This window comes from Eurosta solidaginis, chromosome 1, assembly GCF_040869045.1.
Source record: "Eurosta solidaginis isolate ZX-2024a chromosome 1, ASM4086904v1, whole genome shotgun sequence".
In the NCBI taxonomy this organism is placed as follows: domain Eukaryota; kingdom Metazoa; phylum Arthropoda; class Insecta; order Diptera; family Tephritidae; genus Eurosta; species Eurosta solidaginis.
This window is the reverse complement of record NC_090319.1, coordinates 251,189,557-251,202,047: the sequence shown is the minus strand read 5'-3', so window position 1 is coordinate 251,202,047 and position 12,491 is coordinate 251,189,557. Positions and strand designations below refer to the sequence as shown.

General features: G+C 42.8%; 1 long non-coding RNA gene across 1 annotated transcript; it reads right to left on the bottom strand.

The window, feature by feature from the left end:
* Positions 1-5,821: 5,821 nt before the first annotated feature.
* On the bottom strand, positions 5,822-8,058 carry LOC137242006 (uncharacterized). Its single transcript, XR_010950051.1, has 3 exons — positions 7,985-8,058; positions 6,146-7,912; positions 5,822-6,076 (listed from the first exon to the last, which is right to left on the bottom strand). It is a non-coding gene; the product is annotated as an uncharacterized lncRNA (long non-coding RNA).
* Positions 8,059-12,491: the final 4,433 nt, after the last annotated feature.

Sequence of the window (12,491 nt, the reverse complement as noted above, 5' to 3'; positions counted from 1 at the left end):
AACAGTTTAGTGATTCGAACTTAGCAGAAGGACAAATAAGAGGATTTGCAAGTAAATTCGTTACAATTGGTGTCAGAAGACGAATTGTTGAATAAATTCCAGAGGACAACAAGGACATGGCAAAGTTAAGTAAATTGAAGATCCAGAAACTGAAGAAGGAGTTGGAGGGCCGTGGATTGAATAAAACCGGAATTAAGCTCGAACTGGCGGCCACCGTGGTGTGATGGTAGCGTGCTCCGCCTATCACACCGTATGCCCTGGGTTCAACTCCCGGGCAAAGCAACATCAAAATTTTAGAAATAAGATTTTTCAATTAGAAGAAAATTTTTCTAAGCGGGGTCGCCCCTCGGCAGTGTCTGGCAAGCGCTCCGATTGTATTTCTGCCATGAAAAGCTCTCAGTGAAAACTCATCTGCCTTGCAGATGCCGTTCGGAGTCGGCATAAAACATGTAGGTCCCGTCCGGCCAATTTGTAGGGAAAAATCAAGAGGAGCACGACGCAAATTGGAAGAGAAGCTCGGCCTTAGATCTCTTCGGAGGTTATCGCGCCTTACATTTATTTTATTTAAGCTCGAACTTCAGGCACGACTACGAGAGGCAATGGAATTAGAAGGAATTGGCGTGGAAGAGTATGACTTTCATCTTGATGGCGAGGAAACAACAAAAATGGAAGAGACAGTTACGCAGACAGTTACGAGCACAGACTTGAACATGATTTTGGCTGCAATATCTGCTCAAACATCGGCAGTGGCTTCTCAACTGTAATGGCAAAAGACATATATAACATCTCAACTGGCATCCAAGATGGAAGAACAGAAGACACGTGTTGCAGAAATGTCGTCAGAAATAACATCGAAGATTGAAGCACAAGAAACGCGTATTTCAGAAACGTCGACACAGATTACATCCAAGATGGAAACACAAGATGAGCGTTTATCATTGCAGGTGGCACAAATGTCTTCGCAGTTAGAAGCACAGAATACAAAAATTTAACAGAACGAGGACAAAATGGATGCCGGGATAGAAGCTTTGAAAGGTCGTATACAGGAGTTGCAAATAAATCGCCCAACAGTTTCAGCGAGTAATTCAAATGTAAAGACACCATCCTTTGACGGTTCTGTTCCTTTTCAGGTCTTTGAGCTACAGTTTGAGAAGACCGCAGCAGTGAACCACTGGAATGCTGAAGATAAAGTTGCACCTCTGTTCGTGGCACTGAAAGGGCCTGTCGCGGAAATCTTACAGACTATTCCAGGGTACGAACGGAACAGTTATGACGCATTGATGGCTGCTGTAGAACGAAGGTACGGAAGCGAACACAGGAAACAGATGTATCAAATAGAATTGCAAAACCGTTACCAAAAAGCTAATGAGACTTTGCAAGAGTTTGCTTCGGATGTTGAAAGGTTGGCTCATTTGGCAAATGCGGACGCACCCGTGGAGTACACCGAGAGGGTAAATATCCAAAGTTTTATAAACGGCATACGGGGCGTAGAAACGAAGCGAGCGACATATGCAAACCCAAAACCCACATTCGCAAAACGGTATCCCATGCGCTGACTCAGAAAATAGCGTCACTTTTGAGTAAGCCCACATACAAAGCTCATCGCGTGGAAGTGGAAAGACCAGACTTGGTAGACACTATTTTAGAAGCATTAAAAGGAACGCAGCAGAAAAACGATGGTGCCGTCAAATGCTTAAATGTGGAAAGCCAGGGCACATTGCACGTTATTGCAGTACCAATCCTAACAGTTCCAGCAATGTGCGTGGCCGTAAACGCAGAGCTGAAGGAGAGGAGCAAATCTCAAAATCCACTCAATCGTTAAACTAAAGCGAGTCAGCCGCAAGGGGTGACAGCTGGCTCCCTCAATTGAATGCCCCATTATCTCTATCTAGCAAATTGGAAGAAGATCAAGCAATCCTACTGTTGGAGGACATGTGGATGGAAAGGAACGTTTACTGGCTGTAGATACGGGTGCATCCCATTCCATTATTCGAGCGGATTTAGTCAACAAGAAGATAAGATCATTGCTTGGAGCAAGATTACGTACAGCCACGGGAGAGGACACCCAGGTAATTGGAAAAGTAGAATGTGAAGTAGCAATTGGGAACGTCACGGTACTACACAGTTTTATAGTGGCAGATATTGTTGATGAAATCATAATTGGAGTGGACTTCTTAATCAACCAAGGCATCAAGATCGATATGCAAAGCAAGACGATGCGATATAAGAACATGGATGTGCCACTTAATTTCGGCTACGAGAGAGGCTACAGCAGCAAACGAGTGCTGGTGGAAGAGAGTCAGCAAATACCAACAAAATCCGAAGCAGTCATCTGGGCAAACGTTGATGGAGATTGTGGGACAAACAAATTGTGGTTGTCGAAGCAGCAAACAAATCAGCAATAAACATACTTGTAGGAAAAACCCTAGCTATGACAAAACAAGATGGACGTATTCCGGTAAGAGTACTCAATGAGTTCAAGTCACCATTCAATTTGACCAACGGAGCTGTTTTGGGAAGATGCCAAGAGGCTGAAGTAGTTATTAACTGTGAACAGCTCCAGGAATACGTTTCATCTAGTAATACTGATCTTTCAAATGACATCACGGCATGAACGGAGGGGCTAGATCAAGATTATCAGAGAAAGGCAAAACAACTGCTCCTAAAGTACGCGAACATATTTGACCAGGATGGTTCCAAACCAGGCCGCACCAATGTTGTGAAACATCAAATTGACACTGGAGACGCGAGGCCGTTACGTCAAGCTCCTCGTAGTGTTCCACTAGCGAAACGGGAAGTTGTGAGTCAAATCGTACAAGAAATGAGCGACAGCGGCGTCATCGAACCATCAGCTAGTCCATGGAGCTCACCGGTAGTACTTGTAAAGAAGAAGGATGGAAAAATGAGGTTTTGTGTGGACTACCGGAAGTTGAATGACGTTACGAAAAAGGATAGCTACCCATTGCCAAGAATTGACGACACTCTGGACTCGCTATCTGGTACGAAATGGTTTTCCACACTGGACTTGAAAAGCGGCTACTGGCAAGTTGAGGTGAAGGAGGAAGATAAAGAGAAAACAGACTTCAGTGTCGGTGATGGTCTTTGGCAATTTACAGTAATGCCTTTTGGACTTTGTAATGCACCAGCTACTTTTGAGAGACTCATAGACCAGGTACTGAAAGGTCTACATTGGAAAACATGCTTGGTGTACCTGGACGACATCATCGTATTGGGCAAGAACTTTGATGAACATCTTAAGAAATTTGAGGAAGTTTTCCAGGGAATAGCTGGCGCTGGTCTGAAGTTAAGTCCCAAAAAGTGTGCGCTGTTTAAAAAGGAAGTAAATTATTTGGGTTACAAGCTGGCTTTCCAAACATTAAAGAAGCGTTTGCGCACTGCCCCAATGTTGGCATATCCGATTCCAGGAGCAACATTTATTCTAGATACAGATGCGAGTGGATATGCAATAGGAGGCGTTTTGTCACAACTGGTTGATGGACAGGAGAAGGTAGTTGCATACTACAGCCGTTCGATTGGAAAACCAGATAGGAACTACTGCGTTACGCGGAGAGAGCTGTTGGCATTTGTAGAGTGCATTAAACATTTTCACAAATACCTCTACGGCCAGCGATTCCGTATCAGGACAGATCACGCAGCGTTAAAATGGCTTCTTCAGTTCCGTAATCCGGAAGGACAATTGGCACGGTGGATCGAGCGACTACAAAGCTATGACTTTTCCATTGAGCATCGGAAAGGAAATGCCGATGCAATGTCACGAAGACCATGTAGTTTGGAATGCAAGCACTGTTCAAAGGCCGAGGCTAAAGAAGACATTATAGATGTCCGGGTAATGACTATAACGTGTACGGATGAATGGGACAAGGAACAACTAAGAAAGTGTCAGCTAGAAGATACAGATCTGTCACATGTTATGCAAGGGCTCGAACGAAACGAAAGACCAAGCAGAGAAGAGATGTTAACAGAGAGTCCCATTGCGAAGTCATATTGGGCATAGTGGAACAGTTTAGAATTAATATCCGGTTGCTTTCATCGAATATGGGAGAGTGAGGATGGCCAATGCAAGAAGAAACTGATAGTTGTTCCCAGGAAGAGGATTCCAGACGTGCTCGGCGAGCTGCATAATGGTCCAAGTGGAGGTCATCTTGGAATCACAGACGCTCGAGAAAATTAAGCAGAGATTCTATTGGGTTGGTTGCCGTCAGTCGGTCACCGAGTGGATTGCCAACTGAGAGGTATGCAACAGAGCGAAAGGGCCCAAAACACGAAGTCATGGCCAGATGAAGCAGTATATTTCAGGTGGACCATTTGAAAGGATCGCCATGGATGTCGCAGATCCATTTCCTACTAGCAACCGCGGAAACAAATACGTACTGGTGGTTATGGATTATTTCAGTAAATGGCCAGAGGTATACCCAATCCCAAACCAAGAAGCAGAAACAGTGGCAGAAGTGGTTACAAACGAATGGGTTGCAAGGTATGGTGTACCAATGGAGTTACATTCTGACCAAGGCAGGAATTTTGAATCAGCTCTGTTGCAAGAAGTTGGGCATTCGGAAAACACGGACAACTGCATTGCATCCTCAGTCCGATGGTATGGTGGAACGTTTCAATAGAACGTTGGAGGAGCATTTAAGGAAAGTAGTAGACAAGTACCATAAGGACTGGGATACACACATATCGTTATTCTTGATGGCCTACCGATCGGCAGTACACGAGACAACGGGCCAAACTCCCGCAAAGGTAATTTTTGGCAATGACCTTCGACTGCCAGCTGATTTGAAGTATGGGATAGATGCCGATGCGGAGAGGAATGTCAAGAAATCCACTGGTATCTTGAAAAAAGAGCAGAGAGAGATACACGATCTGGTAAAGCAACGAGCAAAGATTATGAGTGACAAGATGAAAGCGAGGTACGATAAAGCAATTAATTCGGAAGGGTTTCAGGAAGGAGATTTGGTGCTGCTATACAACCCACAACGGAAAAAAGGTTTGTCCCCGAAATTGCAGTGTAACTGGGAAGGCCCATACAAAGTTGTAAAACGGATCAACGATGTAGTGTACCGAATACAAACCATTGGCAAACCACGAACCAAAATGAAAGTGGTTCATTTGGAGAGGCTAGCAGCGTTTAGATCGAGAGATTTGTCTGATCGGGACGATAAGACTTAGGTGGAGGGCAGTGTTACGAATATTAGCAACACAAAGGGGTACTGCCACCTCCAGGCCGATGCTAAGCAGTGACGTGAATTCACATCAATAATTCAACCATTATGTATCTACATGCGTCTACACATATGTACGTATAAGAGCAGCGGAGAACCAATGCACAAACACATGCATATATCTTATCTGAGTTGTCACAAGAGAGGGCAATAATTTGTGCAAGTATTACTCAAATGAGAAGTTATAAACGTAGTTGTGGCTGGCGATTTTGTAGCTGAAACTAACTAGTAAGTTCTGGAATGGAAAAGCCTGTAAGTATGCAATGAGAAATCAAAAAGTATAAAAGGCGCGACAGTAGAGGCGAGGGGAGAGTTCCATTTGAGCTATCAATCAGTTTGGTTGTTAAGCAAGCTAGTTGCAAAGTATAAGTGTTATTGTGAAGTACTTTAATAAAGGCCATTTTTCCATTATTCAATATTGGAGTTATTTATTCAACAGTTTAGTGATTCGAACTTAGCAGAAGGGCAAATAAGAGGATTTGCAAGTAAATTCGTTACAATACGATAGCAAACGGAACGTAATTTCTTTTCAATTCACAATAAATTTTACGATCCACATTAGATTGGATTGTGTTTTTAGCTCACAATATATTTTGATCTGTCAAATGGGTTGTCAAAATTATAAAAAAAGTTAATAAATGCGATGGACCCAATTTTTTGTTTTGTTTGAGCTCCAGTAATAGCGAAGGCGATGAAAAGATAGTCCAAAGGCGGTTAAGGCGGAGTGTAGTAACCCTTCTTCTTTTGAAGCAATCCGATACCAAAGCGGGTGTCTCGGCATGAATTCCGCCAATATTTCCTTTTGGCTTGGATTAAGCTTGTTTGAATTTGACCTTTATTAATTATAAGAGTTTGAAATTTATTATATTTTTTTTATTCATCTATTCTAACAATTTTCTTACATTTTCAATGGTGTATACGATCGCCAGTTTGTGTTCGAAGGAAAGTGGAACGTAAAGTTTACGTTCAGTCACTCGTCACGTATGTTGCGATCCAAAATTACGATCGAAGTAGTACGTTCACGTATGTCATAATCCTAAATCATGTTTTACGTGACGAGTTATACGATCACGGATGTTACGATTTGGCCCCAGATTTTCTTACACTTTTACCACAAATTTCGCAAGGCTGTCGTTCGAATCTTTCTATGTGTGGACAAAGATTTGCTGCAGCGGAATCTTCGGGAACTAGAGGGGCACCTGAAAGGCTATCTTCACCATGACCGAGACGGTGTCTATTTAGGTTGCTGAGTATTGTTTATAGATAACAAGCGAAACATTTATTAATTCAACAAACTTACGTTTTGAGATATTCGAGTTTTAAACATTTAAAGTGCTTTGATTTTTTGTAGTATTGAAATCTTTTTAATAAACAGCGGCCGCCGTGGTGTGCTTGCTTCGCCTACCTCATCGAGGATCCTGTATTCACGCCCCGGGCAAGACAATATTAAAATTTTAGAAGCAAGTTTTTTTTAATTAGAAGAAAGTTTTTCTAAGCGGGGTCATCCTCTCGGCAGTGATTTGGCAAGCACTTCGAGTGAATTTCTGCCATGAAAAGCTTATCAGTAAACAATTATTTATTTATTTAAGACAGTCTGTTGCCGAAGATTTGGTAGTTGACAATAGCTGCTGCACTACTTGTTGCCGGTTTATTGTCCTCAACTAAATTAATTGTCTTAAGTGGCACATTTGAAAACTCGCTTTTATCCCGTATATGCATAGGTGATTGTAGCGTGGGTGGGCATTCTCAATTTCACGTCTCTTGCTGCGCTTGTGCTTACCATCTGGATATTCTTCCGTATTCATAGCTTCGACATGTGAACGTTTGTGCGATTTCTTTTTCTTCTTTTTATGCTTTTTATGTGCCTTATTGTAATGGATTCACGTTGTTCTAATTCATTCAAAAGCTCGCTAAATTTTCTTTCAAAATCATTATTTACAACATCTTCAAGACGCTCTGCAGCATGATCAACAAGTAAATCAGTAAAAAAGTTATTTGGTATGTTCGCTGATTGTGTTGGTTCGGGCGCTACTTCGTTAATAGGTGGTTCACTTTTTACTTTAAATTCATTATTGGCTTTAATTACTGGGGTTGGAGTAGCTACTGCTGCTGGTACAGGCGTTTGTAATGCAGCTGCAGTGATATCATCAGCATTTTGTAATAGATCGTCAAAGAACTCTTTGGTAATGTTTCGTCATGTTCAGCAGTTTCTGTGTTTTTATTGGAAGCAGAAGTAGTTGGTAGACTGACAACTGGCTATAGTTGCTCCTTCTCCAAACGTGGCAGAAGTTGGTGTTATTTCAGTTGTGCTCTGATCTGCAGCTGCTACATTTTTATCTGTTTGTTCTGATTTAATATGTACTCCTAGCACATTTTCTTGTTGACTTTGTACGGCAGGAGCTTGTGCTTCCTTAGCCTTTGCACTTTCGTTTCAACATTCATCCGTTTGTACACCATCTTCAAGAGCTTGCTTCTTAACTCTTATTACGCTATCCGGCATTAGTGTTGTCGCAGGTTTTACGGTTATTTTAAGTTTCCAGCGCATTTTCAGAGCTACTTATTCTTGTTTAACCATCAGCGCTACTTTCAATATTGTCGGTTGTTAATCTTCCGCCACCTATCATTACATTATGGGTATAACGCTCCGTTCAGTGCGTGCAAGGCGAAACCTACAAAGAAAGATGTAAAAATATGTTTAAAACATTAATTATCGAGTTTATATTAATATTGCAACATCTTACCATCATTAAATGCAGAAAATATGCGATTTTTAATAATTTTGTTAAAATAAACAAAATCATTAAATAGAATTGTCACACGTTTGAATGATAGAAAAGTCAACACAAAGCAGAATTTGAGAAAAAAAAGTGATGCCGTTTTATATTTCTTCAGAAAAACCGATTTGTATAGTTTTACCTACATTTTTTCCTCTGAATAAAAAAGGAGTTTTGTAAAGCGGCCACTTTCTTATTTCTAAGGGCGTTCAAGATGGCGGCGTTAGAGCGAGAAACTGCTTACATCCGCCGCCGAAGTTCTCCAATTTGCGTTCTGCTCCTTTTAATTTTTACTAAAAATTTACGGGACGGGACCTACTAGTTTAACGCCGACTCGGAACTGCAAGGCAGATGCGTTTTCACTGAGAAGCTTTTCATGGCAAATAACTCTTGGAGTGTTTGCCAAATCATTCCCTAGGGTCGCATCCACTTAGAAAGACTTTTTCGAATTGAAAAACTTATTTTTTAAACTGAATGTTTTTAGCGACCTTTTTATATGTAAATATGTTGAACTTTAGCTGGCTCGAGGTCAATAAAAATACGTTGAATAAAACCACAGATTTTTTAACTAATTTATTCCAATATATTTCGGTTATTCCGCGATAACCGTTCTCAAGGATATTTCTTTGCACGTCTTTATAACTTGACGCGGAGAGAACGGTTATCGCTGAATAACCGAAATATATTGGAATAAATTAGTTAAAAACCCTATGGTTTTATTCAACGTATTTTTATTGACCTCGAGTCAGCTAAAGTTCAACATACTTATTTTTTAAATTTTTGATGTTGCTTTTTCGATTCCAGTACCTTCGGTTTAGTAGGCGGAGCACGCTACACCATACCACGGCTGCCGCCAAGAAATATTTGCTTACGGAAATTGGATATTGTATGAAAGATGCCATGTACCCCAATTCTCGTTTAAACTTTGACTTTAACAATATCATCTATGTATGCCAAATTTTTGTTATGTGACTTAATATTTTCAAAATATGTGATATGGAAAGAAAACTTTCGAATTTTTCTCACTTTTCTTCACTGATATATCAAAGCTAGGTGTCTGCTTGCAAAGTAGAGATATGATATTGTGGCGAATATTAGCAGTTTCAATATGCCATTACTTACATACTTAATTGGTGCTCAATCGTTTAAACGGTTATGGTCGTCCAAACAGGAGCGCCAGTCGCTTCTTCGCTCTTCCACCTGGTTCTTCCAGCGGAGTGGGGACCGCTCTCTACCTCTGCTTCCTTAGGCGGGTTCCAATAAAAACACTTTCTTAACTGGAGCGTAATTTTTAATTCGCTGGACTATGTTGATGTCTGCGTAAAGCGAGTACAGCTCATAATTCAATCTTCTTCGGTAGTCGCCAACGCGTAGAGGTGCATAAATCATTCGAAGAAGTATTCTCTCGAACACTCCCAGAGCCGCTTCATCTGAAGTTGTCATGGTCCATGCTTCTGCACCGTATAGCAGGACGGGAACGATAGGTGACTTGTAGAGCATGATTTTCGTTTGCCGAGAGAGGACTTTACTTTTCAATTGCCTACCTAGTTCAAAGTAGCATTTATTGGCAAGAGTGATTCTTCGCTGGATTTCAAAGCTGATGTTGTTGTTAGTATTAATGCTGGTTCCCAACTAAACGAAGTATTTTACTATTTCGAAACTATGGCTGCCAACAGTAGCGTGGTTGCCAAGGTGCATATGCGTTGACTCTTTGCTCGATGACAGCAGGTACTTCGTTTTGTCCTTATTCACCATCAATTCCATTTTATTTCTTTCTTTATCCAGTTTGGAGTAGGCAGAACTTACGGCGCAGCTGTTCAGGCCGATGATATCAATGTCATCAGCATATTCAAGTAATTGCACGCTTTTATAGAATATTATTCCAGATCGGTTCAGTTCTGCAGCAAGCATATGTAGTTTTCTCCAGTATCAGATAAAAGGAATCGCCCGAAAGGAGGTCATCCCTTCTTAAACCTCGTTTAGCTTCGAACGCCTCGGAGAGGTCCTTCCCAATTCTGACTGAGCTGATGGTGTTGCTCAACGTCATTTTGCACAGCCGTATACATTTTGGGAGGAAACCAAATTTAGACATAGCGGCATATAGACAGCTCCTTTCCATGCTGTCGAAGGCGACTTCAAAATCAACGAAGAGGTGATGTGTGTCTATTCTTCTTTCACGTTTTTCTTTTTTCTAAAATTGAGCGTAGTGTGATAATACACCGCGATAGTTGGCGCGGTTTGCGATATCCCTTTTCTTGTGGACTGGGCAAAGAACACTTAGCTTCAAATCGTCGGACATGCACTCGTCCGACCATGTTTTGCAAAGAAGCCGACGCATGCGCTTTCCAACTCCTTGCCGCCGTATTTGAATAGCTTCGCAGGCAATTCATCAGCGCCATCGGCCTTATTGTTTTTTTAGTCTGGTTATTGCTGTTCTGACTTCATCATCATTGGATGGGGGGCATTTATTCCATCATCATCGATTGAGGAATCGGGTCCGTCATCCCTGTGCTGTACATCACTGTCTCCGTTTAGAAGAGCAGAGAAGAGTTCTCTCCATCTAAGTACTCTCTGGCCATCGGTTCCAAGGTCGCCGCTTTTGTTCTTTCCAGAGTTTTTTCGGGCGTTATTCCGGATGGCTAGCAGCTCAAGCTCCCGCGATAGCGTTCACAAACTCATCTTATTGTGTTTCCTGTGCTCTCAAAGATTAGGTGTGAGAGTCGAGTTGCGAAATCATTGACAGTTTGTTGCGATTGCAGCCTTTCGAGGACTAGCTTTCTTTGTGTTTTTTGTTCCTTGGTTTTAGTCGCGCAGAGGTGGGTGCGTATTTTGTCTGCGAAAAGATAATGATCCGAGTCGATGCTAGGTCCTCGGATCATGCGCACATCTAATCATTTTGATGGGGGGACAGCAATGTAGCTTCATGTATAGTTTTATGCATGAACCTCCCTGTGGATGTGACCATGTTTCGAGCACCCGCAAAGTCAATCAGCCTCAGGGCATTAGAAGTTTCATTGTGTAGACTGAACTTCCTGACTGTGGGACCGAAAACACTTCCTTCGCACGACTTTTGAGCTAGCAATACCAAACACAACAGCTATAAAAGGAGCGACAGAGCAGTACAGCAGTTAGTTAGCACGGAGCTGTGGTCGTGACCGGAGCTACCAGTGGAGCGTCCCTCGAAGGTATCGGTTATACCATCCGGAGAGATCGTTTCATAGGAGTGAGTCGTGGCCTCAAGTGGTGAATGTGTCGGTTATACCGGGAAACACCGCTTGAGACTTCGTAAGCAACTGCCCTACCACAGTAACGCGCACCCGCGAGCAGGCGACGCCCGCCCGCCTGCGCCGACGGTGACCGCGCCACAGCAGACCGGTGCTACCAGTGGAGCGCATTTCGAAGGTATCGGTTGTACCATCTAGAGATATCGTTTAATAGGAGTGAGTCGTGGCCTCAAGTTGTGAATGTGTCGGTTTTACCACCAAACACCGCTTGAGACTTCGTTCACACCTGCGTAAGCAACGGCTCTGCCAGAGTAACGCGCACCCGCGAACAGGTGACGTCCGCCCGCCTGCGCCAACAGTGACCCCGCCACCGCAGCCATACGCAAGCATACGACGTTGGCCACAGCAGAGTCACGCCAACATACGACGCGGGAAACAGCAGCGCTACACAAACACACTACGCTGGCCGCAACAGCACTACGCAAACATACTACGTTGGCCACATCTGAGTCACGATAACCTACGACGCTGACCGCAACAGCGCTACGCAACCGCACTACGCTAACATACGACGCTGTCCGCAACAGCGCTACGCAAGCATACTACGTTGACCGCAGCAGAGTTACGCAAATACACGACGTCAACCATACTAGAGTTACACACACGCACGCAGACGCACCGACATAAGCCGCAGTCGCTAGCCGTACGAGAGACACACCGACGCAGGGCGCCACAGAAACACATTTACACACACCCTGGCAACGACCAGCAGGGCGTCCTAACGGGACGATCCTAACGGGACACGAGGACCGTTAGCCCACCACTAACCATAGAGCAAGCACAAAGCGAAGTGAAGAATACAAATACATCTTTCTTTTATTACATTATGTTCATTATTGTTATAAAATATATAGAGTTAAAGAAATAAAGTGAATTTTATATGAAAACGATTTGCAAGGTGTTCCGAATTACAAATTTATTGTAAGTGAACCATGGACACGACAAGTATACCCCAAGCACTTATTGAAGAAGCACCGGGGCAGAAAAAAAAGCTTCGTTGCAATTGGCGCCCGAGCAGGGACCCCGCAAATCGTCCAACGTCAGAAGGAACATTCCTGACTAGAAACCTAACCATAAAGACAACATAATAGGCAACATTTCAAATGAGCAGCTGATATCCATCACACAGGAATTGGGTATTGAGCAGACTGGTACCACACGAGAAATTCGAAAGCGCATAGCCCCACACA